Here is a 15282-nt window from a genome sequence, read left to right on the forward strand (position 1 = left end):
AAGATTTGGCTTTTTTTGACAATTTGAACTAATTAATTTTTTATATAAAATTTAATTTAACTTAATTATTATCTACTATTTTATAAACGTAATATATTAGTTCATTCCTAGCTTGGCTTAGTACAATAACTAAAAGTATATCAATCATCCATGGACTTAGGTTTAAATTCTCACTTACCTATATATATATATGTTTATCATTTATAATAAATGACATTACTTTTCTAGTTATATTTTATATTATAATCAATCAATAAACATCAAACAAAATATATGTCGTGTCGCATTATGATTGAATATTATCATCTAACATTTGAACTTTATCTTTTGTATGAAAAATAGCTTGGTTTTAGATAAACTTAAATGTAAAGTATAAACAATTATATTTTATATAACTTAAGTATATAATGATTTAATAATATTTTTAAAATATAGTTGTATTAATATATTATTTTATAAAATAATCATAAATAAAATTAATATCATTACATCATTAGAAATTGTATAATTAATAAAATTGAACCATAAATGAGCCAACTAACGGCTTAGTGATAAGTCTATTTAATGGGTTATCTCATAAACCTATTAAACAAGTATATTCACAAGCCATCAAATGACTTAGCTCGCAAGCCTATTCATGAGTCAACTCGCAAGTCTACTCACAAGACAACTCACGAGCTTGTGAGCAAGCCGATTCGAGTGTCTCAATGAGCTAAGTATTGGCAGCTTGAGCTTGATTCTTTCTAAGCAGTGAATCGAGTCAAACTTTTGTTAAGTCTAGCCTCTAGTAGTTCAACTCATTTACTGACCTAAATAACATGAACAAGTTATTTGAAAACATTTAAAATTATGTGATGAGAAGGTAAACATTGGAATTTCACTTAGATTCAATTAAGATTAGCAGGGGTGAATGTAGGTTTAAGTATTGGGGTTGGCGTGGCGCGCAGGCGAGGTACATAATTAAAATGCTCATATTGCACCCTTAATTGTATCATCTCATGTTCAACAAAGTTTTGGGATAAAATTTTGTACCAATTGACAAATGTCATCAATTTTGATGTGTACATTTCCTTTGGATTTAAAGTTGAACTAAAACTAAAAGTAAGTAATTCTATCGCATGATCATTGAACTTATGCTAGAAAATTTTAATTTTTTTTCTTTAATATTTAATTTATTTTCATGATTGGTGGTAAAACTAGTTTTAAACATTAAATTTAATAAAATTGTTATTCCTAAATTTGGAGGGAAATTTTTAAAGATAAATTAATAAAATTAGAATTAAAATTTTTAATAATTTAAATAAATGCAAAAATTATTACTATTTTATATTTATTAAAAAAAAAAGAGATGCCACGTGCTACTTAGCCTATCTATTTTTATTTTTATTTTTATTTGGAAAAAAAACGCTTTTCACTAAACTAAAAGAAAAGAAACATAAGCACAAACAAAAGCTTGAATACATTAAAGGAAAATCCTCCATAAAGATAATTTTAGAGCTATTGCTTAGAGCTATTTATCTAAACAGTGAACCACCATATTACAAGATCGTTTAGCAAACTGAAAGGAAATTCATCTAAAGCCCTGTAGGTTTAGGTATAAAAAAGCCCACATTCAAATTTCAACAGGTGGAGATTTTAAAGTCAATTGCATAGACTAAAACATAACACAATAAATATTCTGGTTCTCATACACCATAAAATAAAGGCCAAATCATATAAAAAAGCCAAACCTTTATGCATTTTTGCATTTTAATCCTATCGTTTTAATTTTGGCAAAAACAACCAAAATTGAAAGGTTGCAGAAATTTTATCCAAATTTGAAATCCAATTTGAGGAAAGTGTGGCTCTGATGATGTGGCATACAGTGTGGCATTTTTATTCTAAAATCATGGGACCCACTTGACATATCATTTTGGCAAATCATACAAAAAAGCCAAACCTTTGTGTGCTTTGGTGTTTTAATGCTATCGTTTTAATTTTGACAAAAAAAAAAAACTCTCTCTCTCTATCTGTGTGTGTGTGTGTTTTATTATGAAAGGTGTTAATATCATGAAGGTGGGCTCTCAATTGAACTCAAACAATTTTGTAGACCTTCAATAAAAAAATTATGAGATGATAAAATACTTTAATTCCTTTTTTTTTTCCTTTTCTTCTTTCTGCAAACTCTTCTTTTTCATCTGTTTCTGCTCTCACTGACACCATAAAAATCGAGAAACTGTACCTTTACTCTTTGCTACACAGAATTAGTATGATTCTCTTTTGAGGGTTTCCCATAAACACTGCTTCAAACTGAAGGAACGGAAGCGTGAAAAATACAAGTTTATACCATTGAATTCAAAATTTTCACCTAGGGTCACATGCATCATGCAAGATTTATTTTTATCTATTTGATTTCAATGATAAACAACATATTAAAACTCTTTTAATATGTTTTTGGATCTGTATTTGCCATTTAAGATTTTAAAATTAATCAGATTAATTTTAGAACCCTAGATTAAATCAAGAACGATTACACTAACCTCTTGATGTCTTTGCGATGTCTGCGCCTTTGAGATTGGTCTTCAGGACACGCGATGTTGTCCCTCTAGCTTGTCCACACCAAGAACACCTATGGCAGCCCTTGAACAGCTTCTAAAGCCTTTTCTATTAATTAGAAATTCAAGTTCTGCCTTTTAAGAGATTAGAGATGTAAACAGGACACTAGAAACAATTTCTAGTGTTCTTAATTCAAGAGATTGATGGCTAATCTCTTTGAATTGATGAGAGATGAAGAAGAATAGCTGGAGAGGCTCAAAGTGGCGTGACAAATGAGAGGAGAGGCTGCTGGTTATTTTTCTTTTCATAACCACACTTAAATAGCTAGGTTAACACATTAAACCCTTGCCACATGTCACCCTTTGATTAGCTCTAGGTTTAAGTGACCCAATCAAATTGTGCCAAGTGTCAAACCTATATTTAATCTTGATTTTAATCATCTTATATGATTAAAAAAACATTTGGCAAGCTTATGTGTTATGCCATGTGTCACCATCTCATGATGCCACGTGTCACACTGCAAAATGACCAAAATGCCCCTGTGTCTTAATTTTGAGTTCTCAACCCAAAATAATTATTTTTCTTCTTCTAATTAATTTATATCAAATATAAATTAATTAATTAATCTCTATTAATTAATTTCTCATTAATTAAATTCATATTTAAACACTTTAAATATAAATTTAACTTATATTATACATCCAATAATCTAGATTTGGTTTCAAGTCATGCTAGGGACTTTGCAATCTAATTGCAAACCAAACCTATTTAATTAATCAATTAAACTCTTTAATTAATTAATTAAATCATATTTAATTAGGTGAAAACTTGTGTATGTGTGTGACTTACTAGGCTCATCACTAATTGGCAATGAGAAATGATATCAACTCTTAATATCATCAGAACTCTTTCTTACCATAAATGATTTCTCTAAATCATTTTATGAACCTCATAGACCATGGTTAACACCTAGCATAGCATGCCATGGCCACCCAATTAGTAATAAGGTTTACCTTAAATGAACCTATAATCATATGTTACCATGCACTAGAATCTCTCTATTACAAAATCCCAACTCAAGCTGGAGTCATGGTTTATGTCAAACTCCATTTGCTATGACTATTATGTTCTCTTTTAATTCCAGTTCTTGATTAAAAAGATTTTCTCATCAGAAACTCTTTTCTGAATAAATCTATCTGTCTGGCCAGAACTTGAAACATCAAGAACAATTAAATGAACATAGGATTTTATCTCTATTTACTTAGAGGAACAGATTCCATCTTGATCAACACCTACCTCCATATATAACTAGTAGGAGCCAACACATGCTCATATACCCATACATAGTACAAGTATGAAAGCAGTATCAAACTCAAACTACCTATATACAAGATAACTGTGCTATCTCGTGTCTAAAGATTATATGCACGATATGATTTATGACAAAACATTGACAAGAGTAAACTCCATGTGCTTGTCATAAGCGTCAACTGGTTCGACCAACTTATCATTTATAAGTGCCTATCATGTTTGTTATATGGCATGAGACTCACCATTCCATCTTATTTATATCTCATATAAATAACTTGGGAACAAACATGAATACAATCTTTGGATAAGTCATGTCCTTATTATGAAGTATCCTCGATTGTGAACCTATTTATGATACTTTGTGCTAGAAATATTGTCACTCATATTCTTAACAACTTAAGAATAATATTTCTAACAAAATATCAATGGACCTTTTCTATTACACATAAATATATTATGTAAGCGGAAAAGTGGAAATGCCTTTATTAATAAAAATATGTACAAAATACATACTAAATGATATGCTCTAGGGAATACTACTAACAATCTCCCACAAGCACTAGAGCCATTCATTACAATATCTTAGACCTATCTTCTCAAGATGTCGGTCTAATCGAGGCGTGACATAGGCTTAGTGAATGGATCGACTAGTTTTTAGGCGATGTTATATTTTCTTCATGGCTATATAGCCTTGCCCAACTATATCACTTATAATATGGTAGTGCCTTTCTATGTGTTTTGATTTTGGGTGAGACCTTAGTTCCTTAGCTTTGCATGATCGCTCCATTGTTGTCACGATGTAGTGGGCTAGCGACTTAATGGAAGGAACTACTATAAGTTCTGTTACAAACTTCTTTATCCAAAGCGACTTTCTTTGCGATTCGATGCAAAGAATATACTCGACCTCGATAGTGGAATCTGCAATCGTGCTCTGTTTGGAACTCTTCCAACCGATCGCACCTCCATTACAAATGAACACATATCCAGACATAGACTTTCTATCATCGATATCTGATTGGAAATCAGAATCAGTATAACCATCCAATTGCAAGTCTACACCTCCATAAATCAAGAATAAATCCTTAGTTCTTCTCAAGTACTTAAGGATATTCTTGATACTATCGATGTTCCAAACCTGGATTGGATTGATACCTGCTAGTCAAACTAACAGCATATGCGATATCCGGCCTAGTACACAACATTGCATACATTAAACTTCCAATAGCCGAAGCATATGGAATCCTGGCCATCTTATCTCTTTTTTTAGGTGTCTTTGGAGACATCTCTTTAGAAAGATGGATACCATGTCTCACTGGTAACAATCCTCTCTTGGAATCAAGCATGTTAAACCTCTTTAACACATTTTCCAAGTATAGACTTTGGGATAAACCTATTATTCTTTTCGCTCTATCTCTATAGATGCGAATCCCAAGAATATAGGTTGCCTCCCCTAAGTCTTTCATGGAGAATGTATTTGACAACCATACCTTTATAGTTGTTAACATACCTGTGTCATTACCTATCAACAGTATGTCATCCACATATAAGACAAGGAAAATGATAGCATTGTCACTAACCTTCTTATATACACATGGCTCATCCTCATTTTTGATAAAACCAAAGGATTTAATGGCTTCATCAAAACGGATGTTCCAACTCCTCAAAACTTGTTTCAACCCATAAATGGATTGCTTTAGCTTGCATACCTTGGAACCATCTTGGGATTCAAATCCCCTAGGTTGTTCCATGAAAATGTTTTCTTCAATGTATCCATTGAGAAAAGCTGTTTTGACATCCATCTGCCAAATCTCATAATCATAGTATGCAGCTATTGCTAGTAAAATCCTAATTGATTTAAGCATGGCAACAAAGCAGAAAGTCTCCTCATAGTCGATTCCTTGCCTTTGGCGAAACCCTTTTGCTACTAGCCTTGCCTTATAGGTCTCTACCTTTCCATCAGAACCAATTTTCTTCTTGAAAACCCATTTGTTCCCTATAGGTATAATACCTTCAGGTGGGTCAACAAGATCCCAAACTTGATTCTTATACATGGAATCAATCTCGGATTTCATAGCATCAATCCATTTTGAAGAGTCTATATCTGATATAGCTTCTTCATAGGTAAGTGGATCATCTCCATGATCTACTTCTTCATGAGTAGACAACTCTTGTTCTTCTTCATGAAGAAAATCATATCTCACTGGTGGGTGAGATACCCTGGTTGTTCTACGAGGAACAGCTGTAAATGTTTCATCAACGAGTATTGGTTAACTAGATGGATCTATATCCATCGATGCATGGTTGGTCGAATTCTCCAATTCTAACTCTATTTGCCTTCCTTTGCCTCCTTCTTGAACAAACTGTTGTTCAAGAAATGTGGCATCTCTACTTATCACAACCTTTTGTGAAGTAGGCAAATAAAAATAATATCCAAAACTATCTTTTGGATATCCAACAAATCGACCTTTTTCTGATCTGGTCTCCAATTTATCAGTGTTCAGCTTTTTGATATAAGCTGGACAGCCCCAAATCTTAACATGCTTAAGACTTGGTTTTCTTCCATGCCATATCTCATAAGGTGTGGAAGAAACTGATTTTGATGGAATCCTATTCAGAATATACAAAGCTGATTCTAATGCAAATCCCCAAAGAAGATTGGCATATCGGTATAGCTCATCATACTACGTACCATATCCAATAGGGTACGATTTCTCCTTCGGATACACCATTCGGTTGTGGCGTTCTGGAGGAGTCGGTGAGAAACAATGCCATGCTCTCTCAAGTATTCATCAAATTCAAGACTCAAATTTTCACCTCCACGATCGATCGAAGAACTTTAATACTCTTTCTGTTTGATTTTCTACTTGATTTAAATTCTTTGAACATTTCAAAATATTCATGTTTGTATTTCAAAAAATACAAATACCCAAACCTTGATTTATCATCAGTAAAGGTAATAAAATAATGAAAACCCCCTCTAGCCATTTCTTTAAATGGACCACATACATCACTATGTATTAGCTCCAAAATATTTTCAGCTCTTAGCCCTTGTCCAACAAAGGGTGATCTAGTCATTTGCCACAAGGCAAGATTCACAAGTTGGAGTAGGCTCAGAGCCCAATGAGGATAGAATCCCCATTTTCTCCAATTTTGCAATCCTATCTTCTGCAACATGACATAACCTTAAGTGCCAAATATATTTTGAACTTGAGTTTGTTTTCACCACGGCATTGTATTCATTTAGATTGCTATACTCTGGCCAGTGGAAACACTTTCTTACTGGCAATGGAAACACTTTCCTGTTGGCAATGGAAACACTTTCCTGTTGGCAGTGGAAACACTTTCCTTTGCCTTCATCAGCTTTAGTCTTCCTTTTCTGTTTAGCTATTTTCTTAGAAGGACCAGGAATTTGAGGTTTCTTTTTCTTATTGCCCTTCTTCTTGTTGGACTTTCCAGCAGAAGAAGATGCAACCAAAGCTACCTCTTTTCCTTTATTGCCTGGCATATTCTTTGGGCAATAACCAGCATGTTGAGTAAACCAGCTAAGGTGCATTCCTGTTGAGTCATATGGAAATTTGTCACAAAATTTCCCAAAAGACCCAGGAAGGGACTGAAGGATCAAATCCGTCTGTAGTTGGAAATCCATGTTGAAGTCAAGATATTCCAACTGCTCAATCAGCCGAATCATCTTGTGGACATGATCCCCAACATTCTGTCCCTCAGACATCCTCATGCGAAACAGCTGCCTAGATATCTCATACCTAGCAGTCTCTTTGTGCTCACCATACAACTCTTGTAGGTGAAGGAGGATCTCACTCGCACTCTGCATGTTCTCATGTTGCTTCTGTAACTCATTACTCATGGAAGCAAGCATGTAACACTTAGCTCTCATATCATGCTCCTTCCACTTGTCCAAAGTTTCATGTTCCTCTTGTGTGGCCTCTGGAGGTAAGGGACCAGGAACATTTGAATCTAGAACATATCCTATATGTTCAAGGTTGAGACAAGTTTCAAATTTCTTAGCCAATCGCATGATTAGGTCCTATCAACCTATTGTGATCAAGTATGCTTGCAAGGATATTGGATGGTGGTGGTTGTTTTGTGCTCATTTTTATTAGAAAATTAACTGCAGAAAATAACCAAATTAATTAGTAAATGTATCATGTAATTAACTAAAATGATTATGGTCTTTTAATCAAATTGGTCCTCCCACTAACTTAGCGAATCCTACACTTCCAAAGTAGAAAACGGAAATCCTAGTTGGATGGATTTCTAGTGGGTGATTGAATTCTTATAATTCTATTGATCATCCTCAGGTACATCCATTATTGGAATTACAATAAACTATAAGTGAGCAACTCCTTGCCCATCACATCTCATGTGAGGTTCAATCCTTTACCTAGCCCCTAATGCTCAAATTCTCAAGTACATCCATTATTGATTTATCTTGCATTAGTTAAGTTGATCCCATTGAGCTAGTAATTATGTAAATAATTTTAATGTCCTCAGGTACATCCGATATTGGCCACCAAACCATTTACATATTTACAACATCTCATGCTTAACAATTATTCTTAAGAAAATCTCTTAAATTAATTGCATCTCATGCAACTATTTAAAATTTCTTAAAATAATTGCCTCAATGGAGGGCCTATGTTATAATTACTTTAATTATAGCATTTCCAACTTAATCATTTGTTTGGAAGATTTTATAGCCATCCTAATTACTATTAAGGTCTCACTTTGCACATTATCCATTTAGCATGCATATATCATATAATTACATACATTCCCATACATCTCATGCATTCATGGATAAGCAGTAAATATGGTATGATCATGGACTTTCTAAGGGATTCAATTCTGAGCCACCAAGAATTGAATCAGGGCATTCCTAGGTGCATTTCATTCATTCATTTTACAAGAGTTGCTGAAGGAGTACATAATCAACACTTGATCTTGAATTCCTCCCACTGGTCCCACCAATGCTCTTGACCTCCTTGAACTTCTTGCAATCCAATATTACATAGTAATCCTTGGCATACCAAGGCGAATTTACAAGAACTTAAATAAATGAAATTACAACCCAAAAAATATTACAAACTTAATAATACATGCCCAAAATAAATTAAAATTAATTAATTAATTTACAATCCCAAAGAAACATAAAAGAAATAAATCCAATCACATTGGTCTTTTATAGTCCATGATCATCCATCATGCATATCACTATTTAACAATTAAATAAAACATACATACTTAAATTAAATTGAATATCTCATATTCAACTTAAAAATCCAGATTTGAATATGATTCAAATAAATTTAAAAATTCAGATTTGAATCTCATTCAAACAAATTTAAAAATTCAGATTTGAATCACATTCAAACAACTTCAAAAATTCAGATTTGAATCACATTAAAACATTTTTTAAAAAATCAGATTTGAATCACATTCAAATATTTTTTAAAAAATCAGATCTGAATTTTATTGAATCAATTTTAAAAAATCAGATTTAAATATGATTCAAACAACTTTAAAAATTCAGATTTGAATCACATTCAAACAACTTTTAAAATTCAGATTTGAATCACATTCAAACAATTTTTAAAATTCTGATTTGAATCATAATTTAATTGTGTGATTAAAACAACTAATTAAACACTTTAATTAGTCAAAGAATAGGCCTTAGATCATACAACAATTGCAGAATTAAAAGCCAAACCTTGAACCACCCATGGAACCATTGTTGCCGCCACCAATGGTGGCTTCACCATGTGTGCCGCCACACCTCTTGATCCAACCAGCAATGGATCAATCATCTCATGATCAAATCACACAATTAAATCATATAATAAACAATCTAAATGGCAAATAGTGGCTCTGATACCAATTGAAGGAACATAAGCGTGAAAAACACAAGTTTATACCATTGAATTCAAAAATTTTCACTTAGGATCACATGCATCATGCAAGATTTATTTTTATCTATTTGATTTCAATGATAAACAACATATTAAAACCCTTTTAATATGTTTTTTGGATCTGTATTTGCCATTTAAGATTTTAAAATTAATCAAATTAATTTTAGAACCCTAGATTAAATCAAGAACGATTACACTAACCTCTTGATGTCTTTGCGTATGTCTGCGCCTTTGAGATTCGTCTTGAGGACACGGATGTTGTCCCTCTAGCTTGTCCACACCAAGAACACCTATGGCAGCCCTTGAACAGCTTCTAAAGCCTTTTCTATTAATTAGAAATTCAAGTTCTGCCTTTTAAGAGGTTAGAGATGTAAACAGGACACTAGAAACAATTTCTAGTGTTCTTAATTCAAGAGATTGATGGCTAATCTCTTTGAATTGATGAGAGATGAAGAAGAATAGCTGGAGAGGCTCAAAGTGGCGTGACAAATGAGAGGAGAGGCTGCTGGTTATTTTTTCTTTTCATAACCACACTTAAATAGCTAGGTTAACACATTAAACCCTTGCCACATGTCACCCTTTGATTAGCTCTAGGTTTAAGTGACCCAATCAAATTGTGCCAAGTGTCAAACCTATATTTAATCTTGATTTTAATCATCTTACATCATTAAAAACATTTGCAAAGCTTATGTGTTATGCCATGTGTCACCATCTCATGATGCCACGTGTCACACTGCAAAATGACCAAAATGCCCCTGTGTCTTAATTTTGAGTTCTCAACCCAAAATAATTATTTTTCTTCTTCTAATTAATTTATATCAAATATAAATTAATTAATTAATCTCTATTAATTAATTTCTCATTAATTAAATTCATATTTAAACACTTTAAATATAAATTTAACTTATATTATACATCCAATAATCTAGATTTGGTTTCAAGTCATGCTAGGGACTTTGCAATCTAATTACAAACCAAACCTATTTAATTAATCAATTAAACTCTTTAATTAATTAATTAAATCATATTTAATTAGGTGAAAACTTGTGTATGTGTGTGACTTACTAGGCTCATCACTAATTGGCAATGAGAAATGATATCAACTCTTAATATCATCAAAACTCTTTCTTACCATAAATGATTTCTCTAAATCATTTTATGAACCTCATAGACCATGGTTAACACCTAGCATAGCATGCCATGGCCACCCAATTAGTAATAAGGTTTACTTTAAATGAACCTATAATCATATGTTACTATGCACTAGAATCTCTCTATTACAAAATCTCAACTCAAGCTGGAGTCATGGTTTATGTCAAACTCCATTTGCTATGAATATTATGTTCTCTTTTAATTCCAGTTCTTGATTAAAAAGATTTTCTCATCAGAAACTCTTTTCTGAATAAATCTATCTGTCCTGGCCAGGAACTTGAAACATAAAGAACAATTAAATGAACATAGGATTTTATCTCTATTTACTTAGAGGAGCAGATTCCATCTTGATCAACACCTACCTCCATATATAACTAGTAGGAGCCAACACATGCCCATATACCCATACATAGTACAAGTATGAAAGCAGTATCAAACTCAAACTACCTATATATAAGATAACTGTGCTATCTTAGGTCTAAAGATTATATGCACTGATATGATTTATGACAAAACATTGACAAGAGTAAACTCTATGTGCTTGTCATAAGTGTCACTGGTTCGGCCTACTTATCATTTATAAGTGCCTATCATGTTTGTTATATGGCATGAGACTCACCATTCCATCTTATTTATATCTCATATAAATAACTTGGGAACAAACATGAATACAATCTTTCTGGATAAGTCATGTCCTTATTATGAAGTATCCTCGATTGTGAACCTATTTATGATACTTTGTGCTAGAAATATTGTCACTCATATTCTTAACAACTTAAGAATAATATTTCTAACAAAATATCAATGGACCTTTTCTATTACACATAAATATATTATGTAAACGGAAAAGTGGAAATGCCTTTATTAATAAAAATATGTACAAGATACATACTAAATGATATGCTCTAGGGCATACTACTAACACAAACTTCAATGATGTCATCAAGGCGTTTGGATTCGAGGAGTTACCTTATGTCAATGAGGCTGCCCCTTGGGTTAGACGGGTCTTCATAGCCAATGAGTCCCTACCTAACTAGAAAATCCCCTTCCAGCATGAGATGGCATAGGTGTGGTTCATTTATTGATCAAAGCTTTTGGGCAATAAGTAGTTAGTTGATTATGAGTTTATTTTATAATTAATAATATAAAAATTTGTTCTTTTTTATTGTTATTTTTCATGTTCCAGAGTTCCTATCGAAATTGTTCTTCTTTTTGTGAAGTAGAACTAGGGAGTGGGGGAGAAACTCTTGCAGTTCTTAGCCATATCATTTATGAGAGATTGAAAGAAAAGTACCTAGATTTTACTGAATGACAAGAGAAGCATGATTTGATTTATACTCAAGCATTGGGCAAAGACGATGATCATCCTTCATCCTCAATTAGCCATGGATGGAAGGTAACCATTTTTTACCAAAGTCAAGAAGGTGTCTGAAAAAAGGTTTGTTCTTAGTTGTTTCTACTCATATTTTGATACGACGGATGTATAAATTGTGTTGCGAGTCCAATTAGTTTATGTTTTGTTTCAATAGGGTAAATTTGGAATGGTTAGAAGATAGAATGAAAACGATAATGGGTCCAATCCCTACTATCAAATATGACAAGTCAAGAAATCACAAGATTGGTTCAATAGCATGGTGGTTGTGTCCACAAGTTGGGAAGATTCGAGAAATGATCCTAAGAAGCGATTACATTTAGGGATTGTAAACCATTGCCAGGTGATATAATCTATTGGCTGCTTGAAAATTCTTGAAGATGAAAGTGTCGCCATCCCTTCCATAATAAGAGAGAGAGAGAGAGAGAGAGAGAGAGAGAGAGAGAGAGAGTTTATGTGTGCTTTGTGTGTGTGAGAGAGAGAAAGGGGTTTTAGTTTCTTTGCCAAAATTGAAACAATAGGATTAAAATGCTGAAACGAGCAAAAGTTTGGCTTTTTTGTATGATTTGCCAAAATATTGTGTCCAGTAGATCCCTCGATTTTAGAATAAAATTGCCACATGGCATGCCACGTCATCAGAGCCATGCTTCCCCCAAATTAGATTTCAAATTTGGATAAAATTTTTGCAAACCTTTCAATTTTGTTTTTTTTTTTTTTATATATATTTTCAAAATCGAAACCATAAGATTAAAATGCAAAAACGTGCAAATATTTGGCTTTTTTATATGATTTGGCCTAAAAAATCCATAAATAGCAAGATGAGTTCAACAACTCATACCTTTCAGGTGCCTGATTAGGCACAGAATTGTCAAATTTGATTTTAGGAACAATAATAAATGGAAAATCATCGATTAGCAACAACAGATGGTTTAAACAGAAATCTCTTCTTGGAAAAGAAACTTCAAAAATTATTCAATTAATGACAATAAAGTAAAGATACATAATAAATTCAGGCTACCCAACATTAGTATCGAAATAGCCTAGCTACTATTTTATATATTTGCAAATTATTGAATTCCATCAACTTCAAAATTCTTCATAGATGGAGAAAAATATTTTGTGGTTATAATATATGTAATTTAAAGTAAATGCACTTAGAATAGGCTTTAAGAACTTAAAACTATAATTATATTGGAATTTTACTTAAAATTATAATATTACTTAAAATTTAATATTATAAGTTTGTAAATATTTAGAATAATTAAGAAATAAGTTAATGAAAGCGAGATCGGTGTTTAAGAATTTTTTATTAAGTTTTTATAATAAATTAAATAATTTTTTAATTAATTAATTGATAATACTTATAGGATTAAGATTTTTATTATTAAGAATTATAATAGAACTTTTAGTATTGGTAAAACTATTATTAAAATAATATTAAAATTTTAATTTATATTAATTATAATAATATTAGAAATTGAAATTAGTTAGAGATTTAGCAACAAATTTCCCAGTTTGTCTAATGACGATTCTAGAAATACATTTTTATTATTTTTTATAAATAATAAAAGTAATGAAAGATATAAAAAAGAAAAATAATGAAGGATTTTTTCAGATATCCCAGTTGTGATCAATAACTAAGCAGTGGGATTTCAATGGGATTCAACCAATTCAGGAAAATTAAAATTGAAATAAAATTAAAGGGCGATAAATTAAGAATCCATTCCATTAATATAATATAAGAAATCGAATAAACAGCATGGCAGTGCTTAGAAAATGTTAAGCTTTCCAAAGTACATTAGCGAATGCAAGTTTCTCTTTAGCTCGAAGCTAATCGATATTAACCTGCCTGATTTCACTTCCCAGATTTTGCCATTCTTCTACATCTTTTGAAGCTTCATCGTTGGTTTTCTCCTAGTCAACTGAAACCTGCGTCTTATGAGTAAGAATCTCCTCCTTCCGGGTAATTAAGATTTGAATTTCAGTCTCTAGTTTTTCTTCTTCTTCTGAAAGTCTTGAGAATTCAGTCTCCAAGAAACTTAGTTTCTTTTCTCTTTCTTCCAATCTTGCATCAACATCAGTGGCTTTCTCTAACAGAGATATTCTGCGAGCTTGAGGAGTTTATGCCATGGTTATAGCCGTGGGAATACTCCCTCTAAATTCTGCCACGCAAGGGAGAAGATTTTCAAGAATTGTCTTCTCAAGCAAATCATTACTATTTTGAATGAGTGAATGGATAATTCCCTCAATATTGTCATAGGCATTAGCTAGTTGTATAGCCTCTAAAGGCATATTTAAAAAAATCATTCTAATGTTTCCTTTTTGTTGTGAAAGTCATACTCAGACATAAATAACACAAAATTTAATGTGCCTATTCTACCAAATAAATCCACTATAGAGGAAAATAATTACAAACACTAATTATTTTTTTCATCCTTACAAGTCACTCAAACAAAGCTCACGGAATTCGATACACCTCTCCACTTCGTGAGCTCTCTACAATACAATATAATAGTCAATCAACTATCATATAAATAGACTACTAAAATCTAGTCTTTTTAGAACTCTAATTATTAAATTTCATAATTTAAGTTCTATTAAACTTAATTTTTTTTCTAATTTCCTAATTCTATTTAACTTGGACTCTAACACTTTTGTTTATGCAAAACTTCAGGATTTGGTGCTTGGTTTGACATGGGGATTTCACTGCTAGAAGGAGATTTCCATTTTCTAGTCCTGCTGGAAAGTTCTGCTTGGAGACCCTTAGCTATTGTAATCACATCCAGAGAAGATTTTCTAGTCTCAGATGGAGAATCCTGTCATGCAAACAATATAAATGTTTATCAAATACTAAAATTTCGAGTTTTAGATTGATTCTTCTGACCTAAAAGTGCATGTTTGCAAAATAGACAGTGTTTATGTAACTCAAGACCAATTATTAAAAAAAAAAATGGGTCTAGTAATTTGGGATGTTAGCCCTTTTGAACT

The 15282-nt window shown here is 32.1% G+C and overlaps 2 pseudogenes; one reads left to right on the forward strand and one right to left on the reverse strand.

Moving 5' to 3' along the window:
* The first annotated feature begins 2146 nt into the window (after positions 1-2146).
* On the forward strand, positions 2147-12694 carry LOC110652926 (clavaminate synthase-like protein At3g21360; annotated as a pseudogene).
* Positions 12695-14073: 1379 nt separating this feature from the next.
* LOC131183018 (uncharacterized) overlaps positions 14074-15282 on the reverse strand; it is a 39597-nt pseudogene continuing 38388 nt past the window's right edge.

This window comes from Hevea brasiliensis, chromosome 1 (genome assembly GCF_030052815.1).
Source record: "Hevea brasiliensis isolate MT/VB/25A 57/8 chromosome 1, ASM3005281v1, whole genome shotgun sequence".
Classification (NCBI taxonomy): Eukaryota; Viridiplantae; Streptophyta; class Magnoliopsida; order Malpighiales; family Euphorbiaceae; genus Hevea; species Hevea brasiliensis.